The sequence below is a fragment of the Vespa velutina genome, chromosome 10 (genome assembly GCF_912470025.1).
Source record: "Vespa velutina chromosome 10, iVesVel2.1, whole genome shotgun sequence".
In the NCBI taxonomy this organism is placed as follows: Eukaryota; Metazoa; Arthropoda; class Insecta; order Hymenoptera; family Vespidae; genus Vespa; species Vespa velutina.
In genome coordinates, this window is record NC_062197.1 from 6,101,670 (window position 1) to 6,114,714 (window position 13,045).

Below are 13,045 nucleotides of genomic sequence, written 5' to 3' on the forward strand. Positions count from 1 at the left end.
GACATCGTATGTACTTACTTACGAGGAGTTTCATATGTTCGATTTAAATCTAGGAAATGAAATAATGCGAATAAAAAGGATGAGACCGGAAATGAATTCGTTTTTCCAACAACGCAAAATTAATGACTATCTTGATTTTCTGCAAAAAATAAAGGAAAAAAAAAAAAAAAAAAAAAAAGAAAAAAAAAATAAAAAGAAAAAAGAGCAATTTACCGAAATGAATTTTTAAATTTATTCTTTTTGATGGAAAACGATGTCTGTTTGAATAGTAAAAAATATTTAAAATACGGGACTATCGTATAATACGGTTAAAACAAATATAGCTGTCATATTATGCACATTAAAATTTACATTCTCATAACGTGGCAATAGTTTTTCCGTAATTGTTTTATGATACTCTTACTCTATATTCAACTGCATTTAAAAATGATGTTTACTTTTTTTTTCCTTTTTTCTTTTCTTTTTCTTTTCTTTTTCTTTTCCCTTTTTTTTTCTTTTTTTTTTTTTTTTTCTTTTTAATTAATTTTAAATATACGAAGTAACATAGAGAAAGAAAAATTCAATGACTCTAAATGTTTAATAAAATTGTTAATATAAACTTTTTTTTATCTTTTTCTTTCTTTCTTTCTCTTTTTTGATTTTTAAATTATCATTTCTGCCCAACCAGAAATATTCTAAAGCGTTTAGAAAATGTATACCTCTTGAAATGAGTCGTAAAGTCTTGTAACGAAACGTTTATTATGTATATTCTTTTTTAATCTACTATAATCACAAAAAAAAAGAAGTGGAACGATTGTCATCAAAGAATGTTTACCATAATTTCAAAATGTTTAGGTAGTTTGTGAAAGAAACTTGAGATATAGAGAAGATTTTTTTCGGGATGAAAGAAGAAAAAAGTAGAATGGAAGTTAAAATAAACGCGTAAAAGTTAAAATCGTCGAAGAGAATATCAACAGCCATCTCTCTTCCTCTGACTCTTCCATTCCCTCTCTTCCTCTGACTCTTCCATTCCCTCTCTTTCTCTTCCTCTTGCCTTCTCTCTCTCTCCTTCTTCCTCCTTTACTGTCTATCTCTCCTTCTCTCTCATTCTATTTCCCTTGTGTTTTTTTTCTTTTTTTTTTGGAGAGAGAGAGGGAGAGAGAGAGAGAGAGAGAGAGAGAGAAAGAGAGAGAGAGAGAGAGAGAGAGAGAGAAAGAGAGCACACATTGGACTTTGGTCTTCTAACGTTATCTCCCTTGCCTATTTTTCTCTTTAACAATGTACATTTCGGTATTGTATTTCGAGAAGATCCTTCCGGCTACCAGGAGAACGTTTTCATGGTCCTTTGCTAGGAATATTTTCTCCTTTCCTTTTTCTTTCTCTTTTTTTTTCTCCCCTCCTCTCTCTTCTTTCATCTTTTTACTATCCATCTCTGAACATTCCGACATTCTAGAAAATTTCCACTTCGCTGTCTCGATTCCACGCATAAGCACACAACCATGCACATGCTATTATTCTTATATACACGTATATAGATAAATCACCGTACACATGTACGTATGTAGGAAAGTTTTGCTTTGTCCAAGAGACGGCGGTTTACGGGAGGCTAACTTTATCGATTAGGCTAGGCGGTGCCCTGACAAGTACATCGTTTTTCACGGCACTCCCTTTCGCCGAAGGGTCCTTTGCTCCGACCAAAAAGCAGCAGCATCCTAGATCACCTTCTTAAGGTTCCCAACTTGATAAACGACTACACTAGCTGTTCCGACTAGTGTTTATTTGAAGGATCGTCTAATGAATTTTAGCGAAATCGTTGTATATCTTCGTTAAGATAAGCCCTTCGTGTCTACAAGGAGTATAAATATTTGTTTCTGATTTCATAATACATGATTTTTTTTTCTCTCTCTCTCTCTTTTTTTCTTTTTTATTTTTCTTCTATTTAATAAGAAAGAGGAAAAGTTGATGTTGCATGTTGGTTTTAGTTTACTTCTCTCAAGAGGATGCGTGACTTGGGAATCGTATAATTGAATGGACAAATAGATATTTCATAATAATCAGAGCATCTTTATACTTTTTATTAGTTGATTTATAGTTTAGAAAAGTGGTTTACTATATAATATTTCGTAATAGGAATTATATCATTACAATTTTTATATATATCATTGATATATATCATTACAATTATTATACACATAATTCGTGTATAATAATTGTATACACAAATTATGTGTATAATAATTGTAATGATATATATATATATATATAGTATAAATATACATATATATATATTTATAAAATAGTATTTATCAATTAATAATAGAAAATCTTTTGCATGTATATAAAATAATTATAATATAATATTTATGCAATAGCAATACATTTATCTACTATTATTACTATTACTATTACTATTAAAATATAATAATGATAATAAAATGATAATCATAAAAATTTAAATATAGTATATATAGTAGTTCCACAAAAAGAGAGAACGAAATTTCGATCGAGTGATTTTTAACTTAATAATATTAATTAATAATATTGAAAATAAAAATAATAATCGACGAATAGAACGTATTTGTTAATCAAAGGTGAAAAAAAAATGAATATACATATTTTTTATTCTAAACATTTAATATTTGATTTTTTTATTCTAACATTTGATATTTGACATATAAATGTTCTATGTGTTCAGGAAATAAACAAACAAACAAACAAACAAAAAATACATTATTATCAAGTAACAATGAAATTAATTTCATGCTTCAGATAAAATAATCCGTTGAGTTGATACAATGTATCAATAACGATGACATCCCAAGTTATCCTTTGACTTTTTCTCTTCGCTCTTTCTGTTCCTTCTTTCGTCCTTTTCTGTAAACTGGAAAATAGGAGGGAGGGACCATGTCGGCTTTGGCTCCGTACCGTGTTGCCATTGTGTTGATGTTTGAGGAAGCCTAACCTGACGTTTGCTCGTTCCCGGCTGATGGATGGCTTTCTCACGGATCGAATTAATCTCGTTTAAGGCGAATATATCGGTATATAAGAACACCGTTGAATTGTTGAGATCGTTATCATCATCGTTGTTTCTTTGAACTTTCACCCTAAACTTTGTTCTTTCTTTATCTCTCTCTCTCTCTCTCTCTCTCTCTCTCTCTCTCTCTCTCTTTTTCTGTTTCTACCATCTTCTCGATCTTGATCTATTTAATGTCGAGGTAAAGACGTATTGGTGTAAAACGCTTCGTATTTTCGCATAGAAGATGAAGAGTACCTTTTCCGAAGTCTTTGTTTTATCCCTAAGGAACGAAAGAGAGAAAGAGAGAGAGAGAGAGAGAGAGAAAGAAAGAAAGAGAGAGAGCAAGAGAACCTTTAATTAGATTTAATCTAATTAAAACACAAGCAAAAGCTTTTGATTGTAGCTTCTATTTTTCTTTGTATCCGAAACGTTCAACGTTCGTTGATTTATTTGTCTTCTTTTTTTTTTCTTTTTCTTTTTCTTTCTTTTTTTCTTTCTTTCTTTTTTCTTTTTTCTTTTTTTTTTTTTTTATTTTGTTTTAAATCGCAGAAAAGGGAGATTAAAATATTCGTCGTTATTATAACGAAAAGAGAATGTTCTAATTATTGGTTATATTCGAACCATTCGTTCTTTGATAATATTATTCAAAGGATTTTCACGTGATGCATTCGAAATGGAAATTTCAACTCCTACGAAATCGATGAAACGGAAAAAGAAGAGCTTAAAAGAGATAGTTTCCTTTTCTGTGCCATTTATGATTGGCAAGTAGCCACGTACATACTTAACACGGGTAACTCGAGGGTATACGTTGAGAAGTTAGTGCTCTCTCTCTCTCTCTCTATCTATCTATCTATCTATTTCTCTCTTTCTCTCTGTCTCAAGCCGAAGAGATTTTCTCAGCTCACGCGTTCAACGAGACGTCTCAGCCATTGCTTATTTTCTCTTACTACGAATGGATTTGTTGGAAGAACTTGTACTTTTCTATCTTCCCTACTGCTTCTTTTCCATTATTCCTTCTTTATCCAATTTTGTGGTTAACCACAAAGAACGATCGAGAGAAAAAAAGAGAGAGAGAGAGAGAAATCAAGAAGAAATTATTTAAACTTTCTTTCTTTTCCTCTCTTTTTATTTTCTTCTTCTTTTTCCATCTTTTTCAAGACAAGTACTTTTTCATATAACATTATATTTTCATTCATCCTTTTGTTAATTTTTATCATTATTTTTATCATTGTTAAGATCTTTGTTGACGAGCTTTGTCATTGCGACTATTATCATTGCACGTATGTCCATTTTATTTATTTATTTTTTTTTTTTTTTTTTTTTTTTTTCTTTTTTTTTTTTTATTTTCCTCTACCACTATCAAATATTCGACAGCGTCTATCGTTTCTTTTGAAAGACTTTTTATCCGTTCATATCCGAATTATTTATATGTTTAGCATTGTTTCGCAAGCTAATTAGTTTAATTCCAGGCCACGGAAGAAAATATACCGCAAATAGTGAATAGCACTCGACCGTCAACATATTCAATTGCGATCTACATTTCTGAGTTTCTCAAATAATGTTCAGCCGTTAATTAAATCGGTAGACGATCAGCACTACTAATTTTATTTTAGTTCAATTACCACGTTAGAGTAAATTCCATTTAAAGTGTCTCCTGCTGATATAAAAGGATAAAGTCACCGTTTAATGAATACCTGACGCTAGTACGACCGTTAGCACTGGTTAGCTTAGTTCGTTCTCTCTTTCTCTTCTTTCTTCCACTCTCCCCTCTTTTCTCTGTCTTTCTTTTTCTCTTTCTCTCTCTCTCTTTCTCTCTCTCTCTCTCTTTCTCTCTCTCTCTCTCTCTTTCTCTTTCTCTTTCTCCCTCTTTCTTTCTATCTCTCTCCCACTTTTTCTTTCTCCTCCTCTTCTTGAAGATCTTGATGACCTTCGGCCGGATGCGCATTCTTTTCTGCCTGGATGCCTGGAGGCACGGTTTAGGCTCGGTAAACGAGTTTGCCACAGATAAAAAGCTAACCTAGGTGTTTCTAAGAAGTCCAGTCTTATTTAGTCATAACTTGTTCGACCAAATTCTTAATGTTCAATTACGGAACGTACGGAACTTTTCATAAAACAAATCTTTTTTCTTCTTTCTCTTTCTTCTTCTTCTTCTTTTTTTTTCTTTTTTCTTTTTTTTTTTATCCAATAAAAATTAAATAAATCAAACGATGAATTAAATATGTCAAGGTCGAACGTAATAAGATTTTTCTTTTTCATCAACGATGAGTCAGATTTATTACATAATGCTTTTGTCTGATTAAATTTTATACTAGTAGAATATTATGAAATATTAATCAAATTGAAAAAACTTTAGGATTATATATAAATGGAAAAAAAAAATTGTTAGAGAATAGATGATCACTTGACTTTTATTAAAGAATTAATAGATTAAATTTAAATGTCTAAATAAAGGGGATGAATAAATCATCGAAGGGGAGAGAGCTGTATCGAATTTTCGTCAGCTTGCAATCGCAAAAGTCTACATTCCTTAATCACGAGAATACACAAAATGTGGTTGACCTCGTGAGCAAGGCTACCAAGTGCATATATATATATATATATATATACCATACACGTGTATGCATTTTCGACAGTATCTCCTTTTCGCTTCGTCGATTCGTGCTCGTCGACGGAATGCTAATTAGTCGGCGAACACGTTAACGGTTATTGGTTTTCGTCCGTTTTGAGACCCTGGAAATACTAATTATTTGTTTCTACTCTCGAAAATATCCAAATTTATTACGAAAATCGAGTATTACGAGGTAAAGGTTATTTTCACCGATTTATTGTTTTTCCGATCTACTTGTTGTCTTTCCCTAAAAAGCTAATTAATACTTCTAATAAATTTTAATGATAGAGTTTCGTGTTTATGTTTGTGCATTTGAAAATATTTCTTCTCGTTAATGAAAAAGATTTATAGGAACAATCAATCGACGTTAGGAATAATTTATTCACCGTTATTACGTATGGTGATGTTTGACGATTCGATTGATATTGAATGTTTAAGAAGATTTTAATATCGTAACAAGGACAATAATATATGACGTTTACGTTATGGATTTTATTTTTTTCTTTTCTTTTTTCTTTTACTTCTTTTTTTTTTTTTTTTTTTTTTTTTTTTTTTTTTTTTTTTTTGTTTTTTTCTCTTCCTTTTTCTTTTCTTTTCTTTTCTTACGAAGTAGAAGGGCAAGAATCACCAGCCAAGATTTCCTTCGGAATGATTCAACGAAGAAATGTGTTTTCGTTCTTGCATTCCAAGTTAAAAATTCTAAAGAAAGTGAGATATAAGGATTTTTTTTCAGAACTTCCTCGCGTGGTTTTTCTGCGATTCCTTGGGGAAAGTGCGGTTATGGAAGATGAAGAAGAAGAAGTAGTAGTAGTAAGTAGCAATAGTAGTAGTAGTTGTAGTAGTGAAAGAAAAAGAAGGGTGGAAGAGAGGATTGCCAGTCCTTGCCAGTAATCCTACTTAGGAAGTTCGGTAATACCGAGGCTATGAATAACGGTAAGATTACGTGGCAAAAGTCTTTCGACGTTGGCCGATCTTTTCAATCCCCTTCCTCGCTTTTCCTCCATCTTTTTCTACTCGCAGCAGCAACTTTCGAATCTTCGCATCGTCCGTTCGGTGTTAGACTTTATCTGTTCCCTTTTCTTTTCTTTTTTTTTTCTTTTTTCTTTTTTTTTTTATTTCTTCGCTTTTTCTTTTTTGTTTTCTTTTTTTTTTTTTTCTCTCCTCCAGTGAAAAGGAACAGATCTATGGGATGTTAAAGCTCGTTCGAAAAAAAAAATATATATATATATATATATATATATATATATATATATATATATATATATTAAAATAGGAAAAGTATATTTCAATATAGGGCGAATAGCACGGATGGATCTTGTTAAATTTTGTTTTTCTCATTAATTTAAAGAGACTTTATATTATGTCGTTAAATTTATCTGATATTTCGATGCAATCAGGTTTACTTTTTGTTTTTTTTTTGTTTTTTTTTTTGTTTTTTTTTTTCCTTTTTTTTACCTTTTTCCTTTTCATTAACTTTTGACATAAAAGTATTTTTAATAGAATGAATTGTTATTTTGAAAATTTAAAGATGATCATTTTGAAATTTTAAATAGCACTTTTTGCTTTATATAAATAAATTGGGCGCAAAATTTGGTTCAGCTGGGTTTGACACCGGAGGCAGAAAACAAAAATTTAGCACATTCGTAAAAAATGTTATAATATGCGCGGAACAAAATATAATTGGAATATTTTATTTCTATCAGAATTTATAACGAACGAATCTTTTTTTGTTATAGTTAATTCCATAAGACTTTCTTTGTAGTAGTTGTGTTCGAAAAGTAGTTATAACGTTTTAATCCATTGATTGATCATCGTATTACGAACAAAAGTCGCTTGTAGAAAATTACGTGAAAAATGAAGAATGGAAAAATTTAATGAAGCTAATTCTTTCTGAACGTAGTAACGAATATTCAAAGAAAGAAAAAGAAAAAAAGTACATTTTTCATTCGGTTTAAATGTTAAATATAGTTTTTTTTTTTTTTTTTTTTTTTTTTTTTTTTTTTTTTTTGAATAAAAGGAATCTAGGTACGCGTAAGTTTGAATCTACGTTAGGTATTCCAATGGGGGGGGGGGGGGGGGGAGTAAAAAAAATCAGGGAGATTGAATTGACGTGATTTTGAAGACGGAGAAAAAAATTAATTTACATTTCTTTTCGTGGCAATGAAAAAATGCCCACGCGTTTTAATTCCGATCCGTAACGGAACGAAATAATGTACGAGTTTGCGTTTCTCCCTTCCCTAGTTCGAATGGTACCTTGGCCAAAATTCAAGCCGAAATCCTGAATGAAATTTTTGAAAAATGATCCCTTACCGTCGAACGTGAAGTCCTTTACAAATATCTTACGCCGGAAATGTCGTAACAAGATATCAAACATGCCACTCTATTTCTTCCTTCTCCTTCTCCTCTTCTTCTTCATCTTCTTTTCTTTTTCTTTTTTTTTTTCTTTTTTTTTTTTTCTTTTCCCTCTCATTGAAAAGAAGACGAAACGTCAGTTATAAATTGTTGGTAAAGTTAAATATATTCGTTCGATATTTTCTTTTTGTTATTCGATTGATCCATAAGTTCCTACGATTTCGTCGAAATATGGAAGAGAGATCGATTTTTTTTCTTTTTTCTTTCTTTCTTTCTCTCCATATACCTAATACCAATTTAATTATATATTCTTCACCATATGTTGCGGTAATTTCTGGATTCCTCGTTTGAAATATATCTCGGTTTTCGGAGCAAACCAATTTTCTATCCATTTTCGCAGTTTCACATAGTTGCGAAACGAAACTCCGTTTAAACCACTTTGAAAAGAGCGAAAAAGATGATAATCGGATGGATCGAGGTATTTTGAATAGAATGGATAGTGGAGAACTTTTCATCCAAGATTTCGAATGGCCATTTTTGTTAAGTTCGTAGCATGAGCTCATATTATGCTCTAGCAGAATCCGATGCTACATTCGATTGGTCGGACGTTTTTGTCGGATCGTTATATTCAGTCGTAGATTATCACATAAAAGAAAAAAAAAATTATTCCAAACGTTTCTCATTGATATTAGATCATCGATCACAACGTGGGGCTCGTCATTCGTTTGAAAAATTGTCCTTTTTAAATTTTGAAAATTCATTTTCTTGCTATTCTCGAAATTCCATGAGTTCTTTTCTTTTTTTTTTTTTGAAAGATTAATCGCATTATATTTTTTCAAAAATTTCTTTTCTTTTTTTTTTAAACACCCATAATTTTTTTTTTTTTTTTTATAAATTACGTACATGCGAAGTAATTTTAGTTTATTTCAGTCTCAAATATTACATATGTATATTTAAAAGTTGTAATATCAGGAGTTCTTTTTTTTTTTTCAAATGGATCGATCCTACAAAATTGTAAAATCTTATAACAAAATTTTGTTAAAGTTTCTATATGTATAGAAAATAAATCAAAACGTCACGCAGTATCGGCAGCTGTCCGGTCCATGTGGCATCTTCCTAAAAGTAAAATGCCAGTCGATAGCCATGCGTTTTCCCCCCCCTACGCATTTGTGTGTGTATGTATATATGTATATAAGTATGTGCTTTTCTCCTCACACAGATGAATGGGTAAGTTCGCGTCTACGTCCAAGCGTGGAAACGTGAAAAACGAAGAAGCAGAATCGTTCACGTTGAAAACGAATTTAAATATTCGACTGACCGTAGAATTTGATTGAAAACTATTCCCGATCGTCCAAACTATTCCGAATGGTTCTACGTTTTCTTTTTTCCTTTCTTCTTCTTTTTTTTTTTTTTTCTATTTAAATGTTTTTACTCTTTCGTCACTTTATCTTCCTTTAACTCTTTCTAGAAGTTTATTATTGTGGAAGGGATTCAATTCAATTTCCAATAATTTAAACCTGGCATTAGTGAGAAAGTTAATTTAAAAGTCTCTCCTTAGCTTAACATTTTAGAACCCCTACAGTTCGATGTAGTACGGCTAATTGTCAGCTATAAATTTTAATAAAATAAATGTCTGAGATTGATAATAACTAACTGGTACAGACAGGTTTTGCTCTAATTACGTACGTGAATAAATAAAAATTGAATATAAAATTATAATATGATATTAAGAGAAAGATTCTAGCAAAGTAAACTTAATTTAGATTCTATTCAAATCATTCATGATTGAAAATGTTACTAATTAAAAGAGTTATGGATAAATTATTCATATTCGATCTATATATGAAAACTGAGAAAATGAAATGATATATGTTAGAATGCGTTTCTATTATTAGGATATTTTAATGAATAATTAATCTCATATAAAATACGTACTATTATATAAAATCGCAAATGTTATTTTTATCGAATAATCATAACAGTGAATACGGATAACAGATTCTTTGGTATATTTCATTTATTGATTATATAATACTAAAAAAGAGATATTTAATATTTAATAATGTTTAGAGCGAGCTCACGCTTAAACCGAAAGATCCAAATTCGAATTCCAATCTGGATTATTTAAGGATTGAAATTTTTGTTCGCGAATCCAACATTATTAATTCATTATGAATTATAGTTGATAACTTTAAGTATCTTTCAGTTTTTGTTACATTCATATATATATATTATTTACATTATTTATATTTAGAGATTGTTTTAATATAATCAATTTTTCGTATTTTTTCTCTTTTTGTAATTATTTATGAGCAATCATTCCCGAGCGTTATTCGGTTAATGCAGTAATCTAATCTCGACTCGACTTGGAGAAGAAGCTGCTTTCGTAAAATATTAAGTTACCTCGAATGGATGAAAGTATTAAAAAGCCAATAAGCTAGATCATATTTCTATTGCAATGTAATATATATATATATTTTTTTTTTTTAAACGCATTTGTCTTTTATCTTATTAAAAGTATTTATATCGTATAAAAAGTATTCCTCCTGTCTTTTTTTTTCTTTTTCTTTTTTTTTTTTTTCTGTATAGAACGATAAAAACTATGTCGTTCTACTCGTATTAATGTAAATCTAGATCGATCGTATATTATCGTTTTCTTCTTCTACTTATCTTCGCTCAGATTTCAGGCAATAAATTAAACGGATTTTCTTGATATTTTTATCGCGAATTTGAATCGAATTTCTTCTTGAAAAATTCGAGAAAATGAATACTGTTATTAAAAACTTAACGGATTGGATTTCTTTTGTGGATATTCCAAAGAGGATGGATTTTCTATATTTACTTTCAATTTCTTTTCGACACGATCCGAAACGATTTTCATCGAATCATCGAATCTTCTTCATTGGTTATTGAAGGCTATTCTCTAAGGCGAGTTCTCATCTGGCAAGAATGCATTCACGAGAATAGCCTTGCTTAAAGAAAGAGAAGGTCACGATCTAGATCTTGAATTTTGTGAAAGCAGTTTGCAAGATTCTGTCGGGTTATTCGTTACGACACAGAGTCAAGCATCTCGATCTCTTCTTTTTTCGTTCGTTTTTCTCGATGCATTCATAACAAAAATAGCAGTATTCACGCTACGTTCTTCTTACGATATAAATAATTCAAAATCTCGAATCTGTTGCGATTCAAATCAAAATAATTTGCATGACGTATTATTTGTTATGAAACGGTACAATATAAAAATTATTTCTTTATAAATTAATGTTTTAGTGAGTTTTGAAAAGAGAAGAAAAAACAAAAAAAAAAAAAAAAACAAAATAAAAAAAGAATATCATGTAACGTGAGAATTATCGAGCATTAACGTGGCGAAAGAAATAAAATAAAAACGCGAAAAAGAAATATACGAGCGATAGATGACGCTGAATTTTAAATGGCGTTAATCTTAATATTCAATCGCTATTTATAATAACTTCCGATATAATTTAAGGAACATTTGAATTTTTGTAGAAAAGAAAAAAAAAAATAAATAATAAATTTTTATCAAAAAGAAAGTGTTAAATGTGAAATCGTTTCGCCTATTATCCATTTGAATAAGCGTACATGCGAATCTAGTTCAATTATGGTACGACGCAACGCTATATATTCCTGTTAAATTGATTAATATACATCGTTCTTATGTATGCAATATTGATTAGATGATAATCTTGAATAAATTGACGACCTCGTAGGTTTGACTTATCGTTTCATCATTATCGTTTTCTATGCATAAAATTTTTTGCATTTGCCTTAAATGATTTATTATAAATATCTTTATTAAGATGTATCGACTATAATAATTAATTAAGATCGTGACGTTCTCTTTTTTTTCTTGTCTCTTTTTTCTTTTCTTTTCTGTTTTTTCTTTCTTTTTTTTTTTTTTTTGTTTTGTTTTGTTTTTCGACCAAATCTAACGAAGTTGAATAAAATAGCCATAGTATATGCTCCTGTATATGCTTAAAAAAAAAAAAAAAAAAAAAAAAAAAAAAAAAATTTATCCTTTAATCATCTTCGTGTCTTGAATTTTTTCGTTTACTCCATCGTGCCTTGGAATTTGTATTATCATTCGTCGAACTTACTGGCGAGCCGTCTTTTTCATGTCCTCGGAGAAAATTTCCCAGAAGTCGTGAAATAAGGTGGTACGATCGAGACCGGAATACGATTAGAAGGAACTTGGCCTTCTCATCTCGGAGCACCTCGAGAGAAGATTCCATTATCCTGTTCTCAAGATGATGGTCAAGAGGTTGGCTGAGACTCGTTCATTCTCTCTCTCTCTCTCTCTCTCTCTCTTTCAATTTTTTCCTCTCCCTCAATTTACCCTCCTACTCACGAGGTAGACTGAGAACGTACACAAGTCATTAAAATGTCTCAGTTTCGATCTCACGATCTTATCAGGATATCCACGTGGGAACAAAAAAAAAAAAAAAATAATGTAGTAGAAGAATATCATCGAGACACAGGGTTTTTTATTCTCTTCCCCCATACGATTGTAGATACTATTGAAATATAGAATTAATAGTTTAATCTAATAAGTCAATGGAATGTATTTTATTAATGCGTGGAAAACGCATTCTCATTTATTTAATTCTCAATCAAGAATTTCATTCTTACCAAAATAATGTTCTAGCTCATCTTGACAGGCGAGAAATAAGCATCGAGTAACTAATAACCTATTTCGTCGGTCGGCGAACAATTTAGTAAACGCGTACTTCGAATAACCTCCCTTCCGGATGAAGCACGAAGATTAACTATTGTAGTAACGTATTTGGAATATATTTGCATAATCCTGACTTTAATGTACGCCGACAGACTCAAGCTTATTAATCGTTGTGAAAGCTGACGCGATACGATGTGAAGTTGATTTCGGCGTGTTCATTAGTCATATCTTCGATTTTCATGAATTTATTTATTCTCATAGACCATATCGGGGATTTATATTTTCACTTTTTAAAGGATTCTTTTTATCGGCATACAAGCGGAAAGAGGAAAAAAAAAACGATAGAAGATTTTCTTTAAATTTTTAATGAATTTCAATTTATTTAACTCTTATAAAG

General features: G+C 30.4%; 1 protein-coding gene across 12 annotated transcripts in view; it reads left to right on the top strand.

The window, feature by feature from the left end:
- Window positions 1–13,045, top strand: part of LOC124952367 (putative polypeptide N-acetylgalactosaminyltransferase 9) — a 176,885-nt gene that overhangs the window by 76,978 nt on the left and 86,862 nt on the right. The window contains exon 1 of one of the 12 annotated variants that reach the window (XM_047502116.1): window positions 6,363–6,413. The exons of 10 other annotated variants lie outside the window; for them this stretch is intronic. The gene's annotated coding sequence lies outside the window, so the exon portion shown is untranslated. Of the gene's footprint in view, window positions 1–6,362; window positions 6,414–13,045 lie in introns of those variants that run through there. One more of the 12 variants, XM_047502118.1, reaches the window with a different exon arrangement.